The following is a 21,809-nucleotide window of genomic DNA, read 5'->3' as shown; positions in this document are numbered from 1 at the left end:
TTTTACCCCGACAGTCGCGCCAGTTGGCGCATGTTGCTCAACAGTAACTCGCGCCAATCCTTTGGTAGCGCAAGTTGCAGGCTGACAGTCGCGCCAGCCCTGTGAATTTTTGCCTGTGTGTTGGTTAGAAGCTCTTTCAACTCAGATTTTTATCCTCTTACAGCCTCTGGAAGTGTGTTGAACCTCTGTTTGACTGGTCTTACCTTTATCCTTCAGTTGTTTGCTTATTTCTATTGATTTTCGTCTCAGCCCTAGAACATCTAGTGGCTTCGCATGTCTAGCCTTCTGTGGGAAGTTTCGGTCTTTTGATTTTCCAGTCAACTTGTTGGTTGTGTTCCGCACCTATCTAGTGGTTTGTTAAAGCTTGGTCTTCTATGCTTTGGGTGATTCACTTCTAGCCTCTTTGGATTTTGCTCGACTTCATTTGAACTTAGATTACATGGTTCATTGAAAGTCTTTGTGTTTTTCCTTGCTTGCATAGTTCATTTTGGTGTTTCAGAATTGGTTCTATTTCATTGAGTGAACTTGGATTGTGTATACTTGTGAATATCTCTTAAGATTTGTTTAAATGCATCATGCCATCTTAAAGGAAAGAAAAACAAAAGATCTTTTGCATCATATTAGTTAGCGTTTATTGTTATTTGTTGTTATTAAAAAGAAAAAGGAAAAATTTTCATTTCTTGTTATTAGCTGCATTAGGATCTTTGTTGTTTGCTGAGTGATCATTTCGTTTGTGTAAAGATCTCAACCCTCCTATAGATAGAATTCATCGAATGAAATGGTATAGTTTTGGCATGTAGTTTGCATTTAAGAAGTTTTTGAGATATCACATATGGTAGGACCAAAAAACTGAAACATAATTGAAGATAAACTTTAAAATAAACTCAATGAACATAACAACGCATTGGAACATAACGCAAACATTCTAGAGGTCTAGGTTAGAGACGTGTTCCGGCGTCTTTAAACCTGGTAGCTTACCGTCGAGTGGTTGGGTGATTCCTCCACGGTGAAACGATAGGTGCCAATACGGACTGAGCTCCCACGTACCGTCGCATATATACGGGAGACCCCACTAGGCTATCATCCTTTATCCATAGGAAGCCGAGTCTGCCACCTTACAAGCCGTAATGCACTGAACATAGCATTCGGGAAGATTGACTGCAGTACGGGAAGTCCTTGGTTTTCATCTGATTGCCAAGGTGTATAAGCAGTTTTACGGATTGTTTGGTAAACCTTTTGCCTAGAGTCTCCAGAGTAGTCACTTTTGATCCTTTTCAGACTCCCTAAAAGAAAAGGTGCCTGTGAGCGTCTTGTCACTTCGTGCTCATTAAACATTCGAAGGAGACTAGAGTCATCTTTTGTCCTTTTCTCGACTCTTAAAATATGAAAAGGTCAAGTTCAGTGTCTTAAAATTTATTGGCCACGATAACATTTACCCAATTAAATTTTGTTTGCGTTAGCTTGAGTAGGATTCTTTCTCGCTCAATGGCGTCCTTCCCTGCGTCCACCGGCCAAGGTGTTCCCCCTGATGGAAACCCTCGTCCATTTCCTTCTGTTGGAAATGTCGGTGTTCAATATATCGCAACTTTGTCTTTGCCTGGGTTAACCATCGGTTTGCCCGTATGGTTGTTTTCAAACTCGGTGGTCTCGAGTGTGATAACTCCTGTTTCCCTTGTCGACTTTGTGAAGGTAATCATCTCCTTCGCCTTTGTCCACTTATGGATGAAGCCTCCCGTCTTTTGGAAAGTCTGTCAGCTCCCTTACCCCAACTACCTGCTGGATATCAGCGTCTTTTTGTAACTGCAAATCATCTCTCCACTAATCAAGAGATCAAGCATGATTCCTCTTTGGTCCAGCCTTCTCTTCCCGAACCTGGCTGTGCTCAGCCTGTTTCGGACCAGTCCCTGGTCGGAAAGAGTGTTGATTTACGTTCATCATCTATGCACCACTTTATCATCAAGGATGAACAAGTTATATTTCAACAGGAAAGGAAGAGCATGCTCCGGGCTCTAGTTCTCGGCCAAAGACGAGGAGCCAGAGCAAAGTTGCTCAAGGATGAGCAAATAGTTTAGCTAGGGGGTGATGATGAGCCCCAATTTTTGGTACAATTTGGGCTCATTTGGCCTACTTGCTTTGCTCAAACCATTCATCTTTTATTTCTTATGCATTAATTTCTTGGTTTATTCGTGTTGTTTGTAGGAAGAAGGGTAGGCATTCTATCTACGTGACTAATACATGATGATTTCAGGTTTTTGGCATTAAAAGGGAGAAAAGACCACGAAAAAGGAGACAAGGAGACAGTAAGGTGGCACTGCTGGTTTTTAGGAGAGGATGTCCACAGTCTTGGGGACCTTCCTTGTGATTCCCACCATAGCTCCGAGCTCCAACCAATCTCCCCACCGAGCTTAGAGGCAGCCAACCGTTCTACAGGAACAGCAATTACAACTGTTCTACAGGATCAGCAGTTTAACCTTCAGTTGGACAGCCGAGCTCCACAAATCAAGGAAACCTGTTGGATTATCATTTTGCATAAATACTGAGGCCGTAGCCTCTGATAGGAGCTTTTCGACTTTTGGAATTACTATTGTAATCTCTGAGCACGAGTTGCAGCTCGGTTTTTGTTGTTGTGTAAGCCAGTTTTGGCATGACATTAGACTTTTGATTATGAATAAAGGCAAGCAGATTTTGATCTCATTCTGAGTTTCTAAGGGAGCTATAGCTCTCCGGTTAGGGCCCAACCTGAGAGCAATAGACCTCCTCTGTGTTGTAATGTTATTTGCCTTTCATTCCAGCACTTCGTTTCTTTACTTTGACATGCTATTCGAATTTACAGTCTGCTGATTTAGTTTTTATGAGATTGAATAGAATTAGTTTATGGTGAATTTGCTTCCAGTTGCTTAGGTTAGAAGAGGATAGTTATAATTCATTGGAGCTCCAGAAAAAGGTTGAAAGGACCTCACTGCCATCTCTGTTAGGGATTGGGGTGTAGTTTGAACCAACCACCAAAACCAAACGCAGTTCTTTTCACGTCCATGCAAGCTGCAACAGTTACTTTAGTCGTAGATCCATCCATGCACTTTGGTCTTGATCATTACTTCTTCATTCCACTTCCATGCACGAGTTTCTTTCACAAATTGCACTACTGTTCATTGGTTCAAAATAGCAAAGTTAACATAGGTTAAAGAGTTCTAGTTTTGGTGACATTCATAGACAATTTGTTTCATCTACACTGCTCCACACCATTCCATTACCTTCCTCTTCTTGTCAACCACACTTAAAGCCACTCAACCGACCTCTATTCAGCTCATTTACCTTCCAGCTCTTCCATTACTCACGTAGCTCCATTTACTTAACCTTTCATTGATCCCATCCTTCCAGCCATCAACCCACTGCATGCACTCTTTCTCCATCTGACTTCTCTGCTCCTGAGCCATCACTAGTTCCATCTCCATCTCACCTATCCTCCCATACCACTCCATCACTTCACCATCTCCCAAAACTCCCACGGTCGAACATCCTGTAGAATTTCACAGACTTCCTGTAGAACCCCTGAGTTTCCTGTAGGATCCCCTGCAGACTTCCTGTAGAGGCCTGCAAACTCGGTTGCTGAGCATCCGAACGTGGTAGACTTCTGTGGACTGATGCTAGAGATCCTCTAGGCCCTCTCCTAGCCCCCTGACCTTGCCCATGCTTTCCTTTCATTCGAACCGCTCCTACACAGTCAAACCCTAATTAGAAGCATCATCACAATAAATCCAACCACTTAATGAAAAAATATAAAAACATGTCTTTTTAGATGCACGTAGCTTAGATGCATGTATTTCAACTCACTGCAAGTAATGGCATCATTGGTAGAAGTTTCATTCACATTTTTGCATTGTAAGGGTCAAGCTAGTCAAATTAGGGTTTATTAGGGTTTCCATGCTTTGTTGGCTTTCAGTTTCCTTTTTGCAAAGTAGGTTAGTTTCCTTTGAGATAGCTTTCGTCCATCACTCATAAAGCTTCTTCTGAGAGCATATAGAAGTTGGCTTGAGCCCTAGCGGACTTGTGCCAGCTGACCAAGTGACAGCTGCGACAAGAGATAGTACTTGTGCATACAACACCGTCGCTTCCAAGTTTGTACGAACTACCGGGTTGATAAAATGAGAGATAGGGAGCTCTAGGAGTTGTAGCATTATTGCTACAATACTGGAGCCCACCACCACCCTTCTGTTTGTCTTCCTTTCGCATCACAGCCTCTCATTTGAATACCTCATGTACTTAGTAAATGTGCACTCATCTAGTAATGAATAATTTTCACAATAAAAGAAAAAAATAAATTAACGTACCTATAAACTAAATCCACATCTCATAGTCCTATTACGTGTGTGATTTGTATAGCTTTTGAATTTTTTGATGAATAGGAGGCTTTGGGTGGCGACTAACATTATTGAAATCATATGGCTCCGGTGGTAGCTAGGGCTAGAGTAATTCAATTCAGGAATTTAGAAAAAGTTATGATAATGATGTTGTGGTCCTCACCCCATCCATTGGGAAATAGCTAATACAATGATCACCCCATCCATTGGGAAATAGCTAATACAATGATGTTGTGGACCTTACTCCATCCGTTGGGCGAGTGTGGAGTAGATTATACATTTATTTACGCTGTAGTAAAAGTTTAGAAGATATATTATTGTAGAGTAAATATTTGTTTACATCTCCGTAAAAGTCCACTAGACATAGTGTACCTCACCTTGCTAGTTATTGTTGGAAACACGAATCTATTTTAACATATGATTAATTAGTTTTATAGAGTTGTTGTACAAAATGTTCTATGAATTATTGCCAATTTTGTATATATATAAAAAAATACCGTCATAAATATAAATATATAAATATAAATATATATAGATATATTCTCATTGGTTTAACTCTCATATCTATATGTTGTTGGTTTAAATCCTAAACCCTAAAGCGTAAGCATTTTATAACATTTTAATAAGCGTTTTGTAACTTTTTTTATATTCTTATTAGAATAATTTATCAAAGTGTTATAAATCCCAAACCCTAAACCATAAATCCTATCCCTAAACACTAAGAATTTTATAATGTTTTAAAATACATTTTTGTAACTTTTTAAAGTATTTATTAAAAGAATTTAATAAAGCGTTATAACCCTAAACACTAAACCCTAAGAATTTTATAACATTTTAACAAGAGTTTTGTAAGTTTTATTTAAGTGTTTATTAAAATAATTTACTAAAGTGTTATAAACCCTAAACCCTAAACACTAAACCCTAAACCTCGAACCCAAAACCATAAACCCTAAAACCTAAGAATTTTATGATCTATTAAAAATAATTTTGTAACCTATATTTAAGTGTTTATTAAAAGAAGTTACAAAGGTGTTATAAAACCTAAACCCCAAACCCTAAACCCTAAACCCCAAACCCTAAAGCCTAATCATTTAATAAAACTTTCAAAAGTGTTTTGTAACCTTTTTTAAGTGTTTATTAAAAGAACATAATATTTTTTTTTAAACCCTAAACCCTAAACCCCAAACGTTAAACCCTAAGCGCTAAGAATTTTATAAAATTTTAAAAAGTGTTTTGTAACTTTTATTTAATTGTTTCTTACAAGAATTTACTAAAGTGTTATAAAACCTGAACCCTAAACCCCAAACCCCAAACCCTATAACCTCATCCTTATAACCTAAAGGATAAACCCTAAAATCATCTACTAAGGTCTTATAAGATGGCCTTTTTCTCATAATTCTTTCTAGCTAATTTGAATCAATGAAAAATCACAGTATTTCTTGGAATTGTGTTGATGGATTCTAATGAAAAGGCAAATTCCTGGATAAGTAAGACTGTACCTTTTTTTTCAAATATTCTTTATATAATATTTATTCTATTAGAAATAATATTATTTATATTTAGTGTTTTATTTTTAATTATGGTCCGTGCGAAATATTGTATTTCTTCAATATTCCTTTTCTTTGTTAAGGGTGATCCATAATACAATAATATTAAATTATAAATTAGATTCCCTAAATACAAAATGGTATATTCTATATTTGTATTAACTAATATAAATTATTATTATAATCTTATTAACAATCAATATTAAAAAAATATTTTTGATTTTTTGATTTATTATTGTCGTAAAATATTTATTAATTAGTGTAGCTAATTATTAAGGTCGCGTGTTCGATCAACGCTCAACGCAGCTAGCACTTCATAATTTTACCTCAAATCACGTTGGAGGTAAGGACGCCATTTCTGTCGATTCAAATTATCTCAACATTCTTGATGCATGCCTCCTCCTCTTCGATCTTTCTTTTACTTCTTATTCGACCTTTGTTATTTTTTGTTATAAAAAATTTCCTTTATGGCTAGTTTTGTTTGCACATTTGAAGCCATGTTTATTGATAATTTTGTTTGCAGAATCCTTGTTCTGAAATGTTGTTAACAAAAAAAATTCAGCAACAATGGATATGGTTTTGGCGAAATTTTGTTCGCACCTTTAAAACCATGCCTCGTTTTGGAGCCTTGTTTTAAAGTAGGGTTTATAATTTTTTCCAGCAACTATGAATATTGTTCATGGATAATTTTTTTGCACATTTGAAATCATGCTTCTTTTTCGAGCCTTGTTTTAAAGTAAGGTTTATAATTGTTTTGTGAAACTATAGATATCGTTTGTGAATAATTATGTTTGTACATTTGAAACCATCCAACTATGGATATAGTTTGTGAATGATTCTCTTTGTACATTTGAAACTAGGCATCTTTTTTGAATTTTAAAATAAGGTGTATAATTTTTTCCGCAAATTATGCATAGCATTTATGGATAATTTTGTTTGCACATTTGAAATGTTGAGCACTTGTGTATAATTCTTTTTCTGCAACTATAAAAAATACTTATTGATATTTTTCGTGTTCTATTATACTTTTGTTAACACATAGAAAACTTTGAGCACTTCGTCATCAAGATTCGGCCTCAAGTACTATATAAGCTTAATTTCTATATCAGCCCATTCGTGTGGGCTGAATTTTTGGATTATGGTTACCAAGGCATCAATCATAGATACCTGTAGCCACAAAATTATGATCCGAAAAACGAGATTACAACCTTGACTTCATAGAAATTCATGCAAACATTCATCTCTTTGGGGGTTTGTCAAACGACGGATTGGAAAATTTCATTGGGTGGGTGATACACTTTGATGTCTCCTTTTTTTAACTATATCTTAATATGAAAATGGATTCAACTTTTTTTTAATTGGAATTGGAATTTGGTACTCAAATTATATATTTTTTAAATTTTTAATACACAAATAAATTTAACTTTGTAAATTATATTTCTAAATATAAAAATGTATTTTTAATATTTTAAAATATAAACATATAGAAATAATGTAAGAATTGGAATTTGGCACTAATATCATATAATTTTGAAAATTTTAATACACAAACAAATTTAAAATAATTAGAATTATTTTTAATTTTTTTGAAAAATAAGATGAAAATGTTGTGAGGTGTGTTTATTTTCTATGTTTGCAGCTCTTTCAACTTTGATATTGAAAATCATAACTTTTGTTTTGTTATAATAGTTGAAATAGATTGAAGGTATCAAAATACATCTTGGTGTGCCAATACATTAGAAATACACCAATACATTAGACATACATCTTAGCAGCCAAGGTATTGAAGGCATACCAGCAGTAGTCTTGTGTTTCAACCACCTTAACCTCATTTGGTCCAATCACCAGGAAGATATTTGTAGATCCATTTGAGTCCAAATATATGAGATTATAATATCATTATTATTGGTGTTCCATCATACTTAGTGGAGATTTTATGAAGTTTGGTTGTGTTTTGTCATTGTATGCTACTTAGGGGTTTCGAGAATTTATGTCTATGGCGATTGAGTTTTTACTTTATTTTTTTTTAAGATCTTATATAATTAATATATTGATTTTAAATAGTTTTGGAAATTAAGAATATGGGTTGTGTTACTTTTCTATATAAATTTTACAAAAAAAATAAGAATGAAATTGTTGTTCTCATAATCACTTATTTATATTTTAAATTGTTATACATATTACTTGTCATATTATCATGTATATATTGATATCTTTTATCACTATAAAGAATGAATCAATAAGTATCATATATAAAGGGAATGAAATGATATGTAATTTTGATTTCTTTGTTAGGTTTTCTGAGTAGGCAGAGGTCGAGGGGGAGTTGGAGGTGGAGGTGGTCGAGGACGAGGAGGTAGGGGTGGTGGAGGAGGAGGTGAAGGTGGTTGTGGAGGAGGTGGAGGTGGAGGTGGAGTAGGAGGAGATGGTGAAGGAGGAGGTGGAGGTGGAAGAGGTGGTAGTGGTGGTGGAGGTGGAGGAGGAGGTGGTGGAGGTTGAGGTGGTGGTATAGGTGGTGGAGGTTGAGGTGGTGGAGGAGCCGGAGGTGGAGGAGGAGGAGGAGGTGGCAAAGGTGGTGGAGGAAGAGGAGGAGGAGGTAGAGGTGGTGGAGGAGGTTGTGGAGGAGGAGGAGGAGGAGGAGAAGGTGGTGGTGGTGGTGGAGGAAGAGGAGGAGGTGGTGGAAGCAGAGGTGGTAGTGGAGGTGGAGGTGGAGGCAGAGGAAGAGGCACAGGTGGTGGAGGAGGTGGAGGTGGAGGAAGAGGAGGTGGTGGTGAAGGTGGAGGTGGAGGAGGAGGTGGAGTTAGAGGACGAGGTGTTCGAGGAGGTGGTGTTGGTGGTCGAGGTGGAGGTGGATGTTGAGGTGGAGGTGGAGGAGGAGGTGGAGTTAGAGGACGAGGTGTTCGAGGAGGTGGTGTTGGTGGTCGAGGAGGAGGTGGATGTTGAGGTGGAGGTGGAGGTGGAGGAAGAGGAGGTGGAGTTGGATGTGGAGGAAGAGGAGGTGGAGTAGGTGGTGAAGGAAGAGGTGGAGGTGGAGGTGGAGGTGGAGGTGGTGGAGGAGGAGGAGGAGGAGGAGGAGGAGGTTGAGGTGGAGGAGGAGGATGAGGAGGAGGAGGGGGTGGATGGTTGAGGTGGAGGAGGAGGAGGTAGTGGAGGTGGATATCGTGGAGGTGGAGGTGGAGGTAGAGGAGGTGGTGGTGGAGGTGGATTAGGAGGAGGAGGTGGAGCAGGAGGTGGAGGTGGATTTGGTGAAGGTGGATGTGGTGGAGTCAGTAGTGTGAAGGTGGAGGTGGTGGCAGAGGTAGAGGATGTGGTGGTGGAGGTGGAGTTAGAGGAAGTGGTGGTGGAGATGGAGGAGGTGGAGGAGGTTGTTGGGGAGGTGTTGGAGGAGGAGGAGGTATATGGGGAAGAGGAGGCAGAGTGGGAAGCATAGGTGGTGGAGGTGTAGGTGGAGGAAAAGGAGGTAAATGAGGTGGAGGTGGAGATGGGGGAAGAGGAGGTGGAGATGGAGGAGGAGAAAGAGGAGTTAATGGTGGAAGTGGAGGTGTAGGGGAAGGAGTTGGAGGTGGAGGTGAGGAGGTGGAGGTGGAGGTGGTGGAGGAGGAGGTGGTGGGGGATGTGTAGGTGGTGGTGGAGGAGGTGGAGGTGGAGGTGGTGGAGGATTTCGTGGGGGATGTGTAGGTGGTAGAGGAGGAGGAGGAGGAGGAGGAGAATGTGGTGGAGATGGAGGTGGTCGAGGAGGATAAGGTGGTGGAGATGGAGGTGGTTGAGGAGCTGGTGGTGAAGGAGAGGAGGAGGTGGATTAGGATGAGGAGGAGGAGGAGGAGGTGGAGGAGGAGAAGGTGGTGGAGATGGAGGTGGTTGAGGAGCTGGTGGTGAAGGAGAGGAGGAGGTGGATTAGGATGAGGAGGAGGAGGAGGAGGTGGAGGAGGAGAAGGTGGTGGAGATGGAGGTGGTTGAGGAGCTGGTGGTGAAGGAGAGGAGGAGGTGGATTAGGATGAGGAGGAGGAGGAGGAGGTGGAGGTATGCAACCTAATTTAAGATTCATCTCTTGGATTCAAATGTTAGTTTGTCACTCTCTTCTCCATTGTTGGAAATGAAAGCTACAGTGTCATGAATCCAAAACATATCTCTTGACATACATAATACCCTATCATTAAACTATAAGTAATACATTTAGGAATGTTTCCTCTAGGCACAAATATAGTCATTCAAGTACATGAAATTTCTTTAACATTTAGATTTGATATCTTGGCCAAGAATTTGAAGCATTTTTCAAGATTAAAATTATTTAATTTTTTATTTTTTTTTAACTTTTATTAGTCCCTTATACACTTATAGTTCTCGTTTTATTGTTCAATGAACCATTTCTTTGGGAATTCCTCGTTTGATATAATTATCATTTATTTAAGAAGTGTTGGGTTAAAGTTAACGTTGTTTCATGAATAAGAAGACTTATGTTCTTTTTTTATGTTTACTTGAGAAACATATGATATTAGGAATAATATATGGCTTTTTTATTATTTGGGTATTCCACATATTTTGCGTAATTATTATTACTTTTTTATATATGTAATGGTTTAAGGAAAAAAATTAATTTCTAGTTCAATTTCTTGCATGACCTAAGATTCTTTAGTTTTTAGAGAATCCACTATTTATCTTGTATTTTGTTTCCAAATATTTATTAGTAAATGGAAATATGTTCTACTTGGCTATTTGTATCAAAAAATGCCCTATTCTCTAGCTTCCTATGTGTTCATTGTAGGGGATCTATTGTCATGGGAACAACATACCTTTAGTGAAGTTATACTTTTGAGGGAAAGGCTAAAGAATTAATACATGTAATTAGTGGAGGACAAGAGACACTTTAGTGTATTATCATTTTTGAAGTTGAAATAATTTGATGATACTTATTTTTTAACATGTTATACTAAGTAATGAACACTTTTCTTTGTGGGCTATATTTTTGAACTCAAAAATTGTGGCTTTATATGAGTTTGTGTTAATTGATTTTTTTATAATATAGGAAATTAACCTTCATTACATATTTGGTCTTTTAGTGAATCTCATTGAGCATTTTGTGTAATTCCAAAAAACTCTGTATTCATCAGCAATTATAGAGTTTTGATTGAAGAAGAAATCACAGTAGTTACTATAATATTTACACACCAAGGAGTTGAATAGATGGTGATGAACAACCAAATCGTAAATATGTTGGTTTATTTGAAGTGAAGTAATTGGATAACCATTTTTATATTAGAGAATCAATGCATAAGAAGGAAAAAAAAACTTGATGTAAAGATTAAATGAGGATTTCACCAGTAATTTTCAAGATTTTATAATCAACTAAATGATTCACTAATATTTTACAAGATTTTCCAATTCATTGAAAGAACCACCAATATTTTACAACATTTTATATTTTAGTAAAATATTCCAAAGTATATATATGTATGTATGTATGTATGTATGTATGTATGTATGTATGTATATATATATATATATATATATATATATATATATATATATATATATATATATATATATATTATATATAATAAAACAAGATATCACATGAAGATAAGGAACATAGGAATAGAGAGAAGCGATGTAGCATAGAAATCAAATGAAGATAAGGAACATATTCTAGAGGAGAATCCAATCACAAAATATAAAATGAGGTGTTATTTATATTATATTCTATTATATATATATATCATATAAATATATAATATGATATATATATATATATATATATATATATAATTTGATACAATAAATTAAAAAATGTAAAGGCTTATAATGAAATACAAGTTCGTCCATAAGGGTGGTTCGCTAATTAGCATATCTAGTTTCATGGGAAATGAGAACTTCTTGAATTACACCTGCAATATTTAAAATTTGGATTCCTCTTATTTTCCCTTCCCTATGCGACCTATTGGAACATTCATCTTCAATTTCCTGAGTGTGATGTTGTTGTGCAGAAGGGAGACCACATCCTAAAAGCTTGGCTCAAGGAAATTGAATTGATGTTGTAAGAAAGATGATCGAGATGATTGTGCTATTGCAGGGGCTCGTGTTGAAGTCATATGGAATGTTGTTTGATAAGTAGTTGGTGCAAGGAGTTGAAGATGTTGATCAAATATAGACCATTTTCATACAAATATACCTTTAGGGGCATCAAATTATTTTAAATATTACAAATATTGTACCTTGTTGGCTAGTGATATGTACCCTGACAATTGTTGATCAACTAGTAGTTGATGTTCTAATTGTTGCACTTTATTAACAATTCCATGAAAATAATCAATAACATTGCCATCTTCTACTTTTACTCTCTTCCCTTCTCTAAACCATTGTCTCTCCTCCTGTTGTAGTTGGGATTAAGATTTTTCTCTTTAAAAACATAATTCTCATAAGTAAGACTGTACCTTTTTTTCAAATATTTTTATATAATATTTATTTTATTAGAAATAATGTTATTTATATTTAGTGTTTTATTTTTAATGATGGTCCCCGCCAAATATTGTATTTCTTCAATATTGCTTTTCTTTGTTAAGGGTGATCCATAATACAGTAATATTAAATTATAAATTAGATTCCCTAAATAAAAAATGGCATATTCCATATTTGTATTAACTAATATAAATTATTATTATAATCTTATTGATAATTAATATTAAAAAACATTTCTGATTTATTATTGTCATAAAATATTTATTAGTTAGTGTAGCTAATTATTATAACATTTCAATAATCAGGATATCATGCGTAGAAATACTATGCACAATAGTTTATATTTTGTTAATATACCATGTAATAATAAACATTCTCTAATAATTTGGAATAGGATTTGGCTATGCAAGATAATGATAATTTCAAGGATTGTTTTAATATGGGCATGTCTAGGAATAAATTGAAGAGAAGTAATCATTTCTAGGTTAGAGAAAAAAATAAGTGATTCACACCTCCATAGTAATGCTTGAGAACAACAAATTTTGGAGATTAGTTGATCCATCTTAAGAATTATAACTAATGAAACCAGAATATAATTTGAAGTAACAAAAAATTATGTTTGTTTTAATTTCCATGGATTTTGTAAGCTTGTGATATCTTTTTAGTTATAATGGAGTAGTCATCTTTGTTTTATCCTACAAAATCTCACACAAAAGTATGCTAAGAGTCATGTAAATTGTTTTTCTATTACATATTCAATTCAAAGTTTAACTAATTGGTACCAACTAAACCCTTTAAGTTGATAAATTTGGTTCTCATATTCAAGTTAATGATAGAGAACGAAGTATCTCCATTGACAACATATACCAAAATATAAAGATGTAAAAAAGAAAAATTTAAATACTCTTTCTGAAGTCTACTATCCATATTCAAGAAAGTCATAATGTTATTGAGAACAAAGTGTTGTATGCACAACTAGTTTATAGGGTTATACGTCAAGTAGATTTGATTGAATTTATTGTCCCTCCATATTTAAGGGATGTTCTAAATTATTTATTATAGCAAGGTTACTATATGTCAATTTCAAGCTAAAATTTAGGTAGGAATAGGTTCTATATTCTATGTTTTATGTGGAAACTACCAATTTTTTACTTTAAAAGCAAATAAATATTATTTTAAAATTTCACTTTTAATTTTTTTTTCTTTGCCATCAACCATTCCATCTTTATAACTTTGAAATTGTTAATCTTTTACCTCAAAAGAAATTAATTGTTGTTTTTAAATTTAACTTTTAATTTCTTTGTATATTTTAAAATTTAAGGGTTAATTATTTTGATTTTTATTTTGATTTTATTTAATGTTACCTTTCTTTTTGTTTTTAAATTTAACTTTTAATTTGCATATTTTAAAATTCTAGCGTTAATTATTTTGGTTTGTATTTTTTTAATTTCTTTGTATATTTTAAAATTTAAGGGTTAATTAATTTGATTTTATTTAATGTTACCTTTCTTTTTGTTTTTAAATTTAACTTTTAATTTGCATAATTTAACTTTTAATTTGCATATTTTAAAATTCTAGCGTTAATTATTTTGGTTTGTATTTTTTTAATTTCTTTGTATATTTTAAAATTTAAGGGTTAATTAATTTGATTTTATTTAATGTTACCTTTCTTTTTGTTTTTAAATTTAACTTTTAATTTGCATATTTTAAAATTCTAACGTTAATTATTTTGGTTTGTATTTTTTTAATTTAACGTTACTTGTCTTTGTCTTTTTGTTTGTATAGATTTAACGAATCTAATTAATATTCTGCATTCTATATTTAGGTAACTTTTCTGCTTTTTTTAGTAACTGTTAATTATTTTGGTTTGTATTTTTTTAATTTAACGTTACTTGTCTTTGTATTTTTGTTTGTATGGATTTAACGAATCTAATTAATATTCTGCATTCTATATTTAGGTAACTTTTCTGCTTTTTTAGTAACTTTTTGCTTTTTTCGGTTGTTGTAATTAGTATTTGTTGAATTCAACCCTAGCGTTTAGTTAAGAGCGTTCGAGCAGTTTCCAAGCGGATTTCACAATCTCAATCTCTTCAGCAGAAGAATCCGAATTCGAGCCGTTTATTCATAGCCGTTTCATCACTGTTCAAGGCGGATTTGAAAATAGCAATCTGTCCCAATTGTTTCAAGATGTCCCATTTCGATCCACAATGTTGTTGCCTCTGTGTCTGTATCCTTGTTGAGAGATCATCGTATGTTCCATCCACAATGTTGTTGCCTCTATTTTTGTTGAGAGGGCGTACTGAATATATGAATCGTGTGTTCCATCCACGTTCTTCTGTATCTTTGTTTGGAGAGGGTTAGACTGAATATATGAAGGTACTCTGTTCGATCAACACTCCTCTGTATCTTTGTTGGGAGAGCATCTTTGTTGGAAGAGCGGCTCTGTATCTTTGTTGGGAGATTGTTGGGAGAGCGTGAGACTCCGTCAGACCAAATATATGAAGGCCGTGTGTTCGATCAACGCTCAACGCAGCTAGCACTTCATAATTCTACCTCAAATCACGTTGGAGGTAAGGAGGCCATTTGTGTCGATTCAAATTATCTCAACATTCTTCTTGACGCGTGCCTCTTTTTCTTCGATCTTTGTTTCACTTCTTCTTCGATCTTTGTTATTTTCGTTTTAAATTATTGGTTATAAAAAATTTCGTCAACTATGGATAGTTTTGTTTGCACATTTGAAGCCATGTTTTTTCCTGCAACTATGGATAGGATTTATTGATAATTTTGTTTGCAGAATCCTCGTTTTAAAGTGTTGTTAATATAAAAAATTCAGCAACTATGGATATGGTTTTGGGAAAATTTTGTTTGCACATTTGAAACCATGCTTAGTTTTGGAGACTTGTTTTAAAGTAGGGTTTATAATCTTTTTTCGCAACTATGAATATTTTTCATGGATAATTTTGTGTGCACATTTGAAATCATGTCTTTTTTCGAGCCTTGTTTTAAAGTAGGGTTTATAGTTTTTTTGTGCAATTACATATATCATTTGTGACTAATTCTGTTTGTACATTTGAAACCATGTAACTATGGATATAATTTGTGAATAATTCTCTTTCTACATTTGAAACTATGCATTTTCTTTGAATTTTAAAGTAACTATGCATCTTCCTTGAATGTTAAAGTAAGGTGTATAATTTTTTCCTGCAATTATGCATAGCATTTATGGATAATTTTGTTTGCACATTTGAAATGTTGAGCACTTGTGTATAATTCTTTTTCTGCAACTAGAAGAAATACTTATTGATATTTTTCGTGTTCTATTATACTTTTGTTAACACACAGAAAAATTTGAGCACTTCGTCATCAAGATTCGGCCTCAAGTACTATATAAGCTCAATTTCTATATCGGTCCAATCGTGTGGGCTGAATTTTTGGATTATGATTAACAAGTCATCAATCATAGATACCTGTAGCCACAAAATTATGATTCGAAAAACGAGATTACAACCTTGACTTCGTAGAAATTCATGCAAACATTCATTTCTTTGGGGGTTTGTGAAACGAGGGATTGGAAAAGTTCTTTGGGCGGGTGATACACTTTGATGTCTCTTGTTTTTAGCTATATCTTAATATGAAAATGGATTCAACTTTTTTTTAATTGGAATTGGAATTTGGTATTGAAATTATATATTTTTAAAATTTTAAACACAAAAATAAATTTAACTTTGTAAAATATATTTTTAAATATAAAAATGCATTTTTAATATTTTCAAATATAAATTTATAAAAATAATGTAAGAATTGGAATTTGGTACTGATATCATATATTTTTAAAATTTTAATACACAAATAAATTTAAAATAATTAGAATTATTTTTATTTATTTTTTAAATATAAGAGGAAAATGTTGTGAGGTGTGTTTATTTTTTTATGTTCCCAACTCTTTCAACTTTGATATTGAAAATCGTAACTTTTGTTTTGTTATAATAGTTGAAATAGAATGAAGGTATCAAAATACATCTCAGTGTGCCAATACATTAGAAATACACCAATACATTAGACATACATCTTAGCAATAAATCTTAGCAGCCAAGGTATTGAAGGCATACCAACAGTAATCTTGTGTTTCAACCACCTTAACCTCATTTGGTCCAATGACCGGGATGATATTTGTAGTTCCATTTGAGTCCACATATATGAGATTATAACATTATTATTATTGGTGTTCCATCATACTTAGTGGAGGTTTTATGAAGTTTGGTTGTGTTTTGTGATTGTATGTTACTTAGGGGTTCCGAGAATTTATGTCTATGGCGATTGAGTTTTTACTTTATTTTATTCTTTAAAGATTTTATATAATTGATATATTGATTTCAAATATTTTTGGAAATTAAGAATATGAGTTGTGTTACTTTTCTATATAAATTTTACAAAAAAATAAATAAATTGTTGTTCTCATAATTATTTATTTATATTTCAAATTGTTATACATATTACTTGTTATATTATCGTGTATATATTGATATCTTTTATCACTATAAATAATGAATCAATAAGTATCATAAATAAAGGGAATGAAATGATATGTAATTTGGATTTATTTATTATGTTTTTTGAGTAGGCAGAGGTCGAGGGGGAGTTGGAGGTGGAGGAGGAGGAGGTGAAGGTAGTTGTGGAGGAGGTGGAGGTGGAGGTGGAGGTGGAGGTGGAAGAGGTAGTAGTGGTGGTGGAGGTGGAGGAGGAGGTGGTGGAGGAGCTAGAGATGGAGGAGGAGGAGGAGGTGGCAAAGGTGGTGGAGGAAGAGGAGGAGGAGGCAGAGGTGGTGGAGGAGGAGGTGGAGGTGGTGGAGGAGGTTGTGGAGGAGGAGGAGGAGGAGGAGGAGGAGTAGGTGGTGGCGGTGGAGGAGGAAGAGGAGGAGGTGGTGGAAGCGAAGGTGGCAAAGGAGGTGGAGGTGGAGGCAGAGGAAGAGGTGTAGGTGTTGGAGGAGGTGGAGGTGGAGGAAGAGGAGGTGGTGGTGAAGGTGGAGGTGGAGTTAGAGGACAAGGTGTTCGAGGAGGAGGTGGAGGTGGAGGTGGAGGTGGAGAAGGAGGAGAGGGAGGATGAGGTGGAGGATGAGGAGAATGTGGAGGTGCTGGAGGAGGTGGAGTTGGACGTGGAGGAAGAGGAGGTGGAGGAGGTGTTGAAGGAAGAGGTGGAGGTGCAGGTGGAGGTGGAGGTGGAGGTGGAGGAGGAGGAGGAGGTGGAGTTGGAGGTGGAGGTGGAGGTGGAGGAGGAGGAGGAGATGAAGGTGGAGGTGGGGGGGACGAGGAGGAGGAGGATGTAGTGGTGGAGGAGCTGAAGCTAGAGCTAGAGGAGGAGGGGGTTTATGGTGGAGGTGGAGGAGGAGGAGGTAGTGGAGGTGGATATGGTGGAGGAGGAAGTGGAGGTGGATGTGGAGGTAGAGGAGGTGGTGGTGGAGGTGGAGGAGGAGGAGGAGGAGGTGGAGGAGGAGGTGGAGGTGGATTTGGTGGAGGTGGTGGTGGTGGAGTCATTAATGTGAAGGTGGAGTTAGAGGTGGAGGTAGAGAATGTGGTGGTGGAGGTGGAGGTAGAGGAAGTGGTGGTGGAGGTGGAGGAGGTTGTTGGCAAGGTGGTGGTGGAGGAGCAGGTAGATGCAGAAGAGGAGGCAAAAGGGTGAGGCATAGGTGGTGGAGGTGGTTGAGGTGCAGGTGGATGAAAAGGAGGTGGAGGAGGTGGAGGTGGAGGTGGGGAAAGAGGAGGTGGAGGAGGACAAAGAGGATTTGATGGTGGAGGTGGAGGTGTAGGGGGAGGAGTTGGAGGTGGTCGAGGAGCTCGAGGTGGAGGTGGTGGAGGTGGAGGTGGGGGAAGAGGAGGTGGAGGAAGAAAAAGAGGAGTTGACGGTGGAGGAGTTAGAGGTGGTCGAGGAGGTGGAGGTGGAGGTGGTGGAGGTGGAGGTGGGGGAAGAGGAGGTGGAGGAGGAGAAAGAGGAGTTGACGGTGAGGTGGAGGTGCAGGGGGAGGAGTTGGAGGTGGTCGAGGAGGTGGAGGTGGAGGTGGTGGAGGAGGAGGAGGTGGGGGATGTGTAGGGTGTGGAGGATGAGGTGGTGGTCGAGGTGGAGGTTGTGGTGGAGGATTTCATGGGGGATGTGTAGGTGGTGGAAGAGGAGGAGGAGGAGAAGGTGGTGGAGATGGAGGTGGTGGAGGAGGGGAAGGTGGTGGAGATGGAGGTGGTTGAGGAGGTGGAGGTGAAAGAGAGGAGGAGGTGGATTAGGATGAGGAGGAGGAGGTGGATGAGGAGGAGGAGGAGGAGGTGGAGGTATGCAACCTAATTTAAATTCATCTCTTAAATTCAAATGTTAATTTGTAACTCTCTTCTCCATTGTTGGAAATGAAGGCTACAGTGTCATGAATCCAGAACATATCTCTTAACATACATGATATCCTACCATTAAATTATAACTAATACGTTTAGGAATGTTTCCTCTATGCACAAATATAGTCATTCAAGTACATGAAATTTTTTTAACATTTAGATCTGATATCTTGGCCAACAATTTGGAGCATGTTGCAAGATTAAAATTTTTTGTTTTTTTTTTTTGTTTTTTGTTTTTTGAACTTTTATTAGTTCCTTAAACACTTATAGTTCTCCTTTTATTGTTCAATGAACCATTTCATTGGGAATGCCTCGTTTCATATAATTATCATTTATTTAGAAAGTGTTGGGTTAAAGATAACGTTGTTTCTTGAATAAGAAGCCTTATGTTTTTTCTTTTTATGTTTACTTGAGAAACATAGGATATTAGGAATAATATATGGATTTGTTTATTACTTGGGCATTCCACATATTTTGCGTAATTGTTATTACCTTTTTATATATCTAATGGTTTAAGGAAAAAAATTACTTTCTAGTTCACTTTCTTGCATGACCTAAGATTCTTTAGTTTTTAGAGAATCCACTGTTTATCTTGTATTTTGCTTCAAAATATTTATTAGTAAATGGAAATATGTTCTACTTGGCTATTTGTATGGAAAAATGACCTATTCTCTAGCTTCCTCTGTGTTCATTGTAGGGGATTTATTGTCATGGGAACAACATTCCTTTAATGAAATTATACTTGTGAGGGAAAGGCTAAAGAGGCAATACATGTAATTAGTGGAGGATGAGAGACGCTTTAGTGTATTATCATTTTTGAAGTTGAAATAATTTGATGATACTTATTTTTTAACATGTTATACTAAGTAATGAACACTTTTCTTTGTGGGCTGTATTTTTGAACTCGAAAATTGTGGCTTTATATGAGTTTGTATTAATTGATTTTTTTTCATATAGGAAATTAAATTTTATCACATATTTGGTCTTTTAGTGAATCTCATTGAGCATTTTCTGTAATTCAAAAAAACTGTGTATTCATCAACAATTATAGAGTTTTGATTTAAGAAGAAATCGCAGTAGTTACTATAATATTTACACACCAAGGACTTGAAAAACTTATAGATGGTGATGAACCACCAAATCCTCGAGATGTTGGTTTATTTGAAGTGAAGTAACTGGATGACTATTTTTGTTCTAGAGAATCAATGCATAAGAAGGAAAAAAAACTTGATGTAAAGATTAAATGGGGGATTCACCAATAATTCTCAAGATTTTCCAATTCATTGAAAGAACCACCAATATTTTACAACATTTTATATTATAGTAAAATATTCCAAGAAAATATATATAATATACAATGACCATTGGTTATTAGTAGAAAGGAAAACAAGAAATCACATGAAGATAAGGAACATAGGAATAGAAGAGAAGCAATGTAGTAGAGAACCAACAAAGTGTTACTTTATATTATATTCTCTTGAGAATCCAATCAAAAAAGATACAATGCTATATATATATATATATATATATATATATATATATATATATATATATAATTTGATACAATAAATTAAAAAATGTAAATTCGTATAATGAAATACAAGTTCGTCCATAAGGGTGGTCAGCTAATTAGCATATCTAGTTTCATGGGAAATGAGAACTTCTTGAATTACACATGCAATATTTAAAGTGTGGATTCCTCTTATTTTCCCTTCCTTATGCGACCTATTGGAACATTCAACTTCAATTTCGTGAGTGTGATGTTGTTGTTTAGAAGAGAGACCACATCCTAAAAGCTTGTCTCAAGGAAATTGAATTTATGTTGTAAGAAAGATGATCGAGATGATTGTGCTATTGCAGGTGTTGGTGTTGAAGTCATATGGAATGTTGTTTGATAAGTAGTTGGTGCAAGCACTTGAAGATGTTGATCAAATATAGACCATTTTCATACAAATATACTTTCAGGGGCATCAAATTATTTTAAATATTACAAATATTATACCTTGTCGGCTAGTGATATGTAACCTGACAACCGTTGATCAACTAGTAGTTGATGTTCTAATTGTTGCACTTTGTTAACAATTCCATGAAAATAATCAATAAAATTGCCAATTTCTACTTTTAGTCTCTTCCCTTCTCTAAACCACTGTCTCTCCTCTTGTTGTAGTTAGGATTAAGATTTTTCTCTTTTAAAACCTAATTCTTATGGGTAGACTTTTTTCGAGGTTGAGTTACTTGTCGGGAGAACAATTCTCAAATTAGAAATTATTGAGTTTATATCTGATTGCATGTGGATGATAAATATATTGGGAAAATATTAAAAATATTGGGCTCTATGATATAATGTTTGTTCTAACTCTTGCTTTTATTGGGAAAATTCTTCATCCTTTTGAATTATAGTGGATATATTTTCATTCCCTTGAACTATGAGTTTATCTTGAAATTTATTTACATGAGCAGTTATTTTCTCACTTTGTTCGACCAGTTGTTGTACAAACTATTGGATTGCAATAAGTGGATCATCAATTCTGCTTGGATTGTTGATATTAATTTTTCCTATTTCCTTGTTCTAACATTCTAACTAAATCTCCATTTTTTATTGTTCTCTCTGCTAAACTTGCTACAATCCAACATCCAATTTTGTAAGTATCATTATTCAATGCATCTTTGAGAATTAAATTATTTTATAATCATTTTTAATCATTATATATTGATAATTAGTTACAAATCCATGTTTTGTGATGGTAGAATTTTAAATATTTGTGCTTTTATTTTATGTAATGTATTGGGTTGTTTGTTTGTGTTTGTATGCCTATAAATTATTTAACACAAAAAAACAATTAGACTAACTTTATACGAATAACTTATGTGATGATTTTAAGCATCCATAGTATCCAATGCAAGAATTACACTTCGAATGAATTGAATGCTTGCATAACTTATCTATGTTAAATTTAATAAAGGTTAACTTATTTTAGAAAATGACCATGACATCATGAATGAAACTGTATTCGTTTTTGTAACCACCACTATTCAATGTGTGTATTTTAAAATCACAATTATTTTTAATTTATACATTC

The sequence above is a fragment of the Pinus tabuliformis genome, chromosome 6 (genome assembly GCF_031772625.1).
Source record: "Pinus tabuliformis cultivar Carrire ecotype Pingquan chromosome 6, CPIR1, whole genome shotgun sequence".
Classification (NCBI taxonomy): domain Eukaryota; kingdom Viridiplantae; phylum Streptophyta; class Pinopsida; order Pinales; family Pinaceae; genus Pinus; species Pinus tabuliformis.
The sequence above is the reverse complement of the archived record's forward strand: the minus strand, read 5'-3'. Positions refer to the sequence as shown.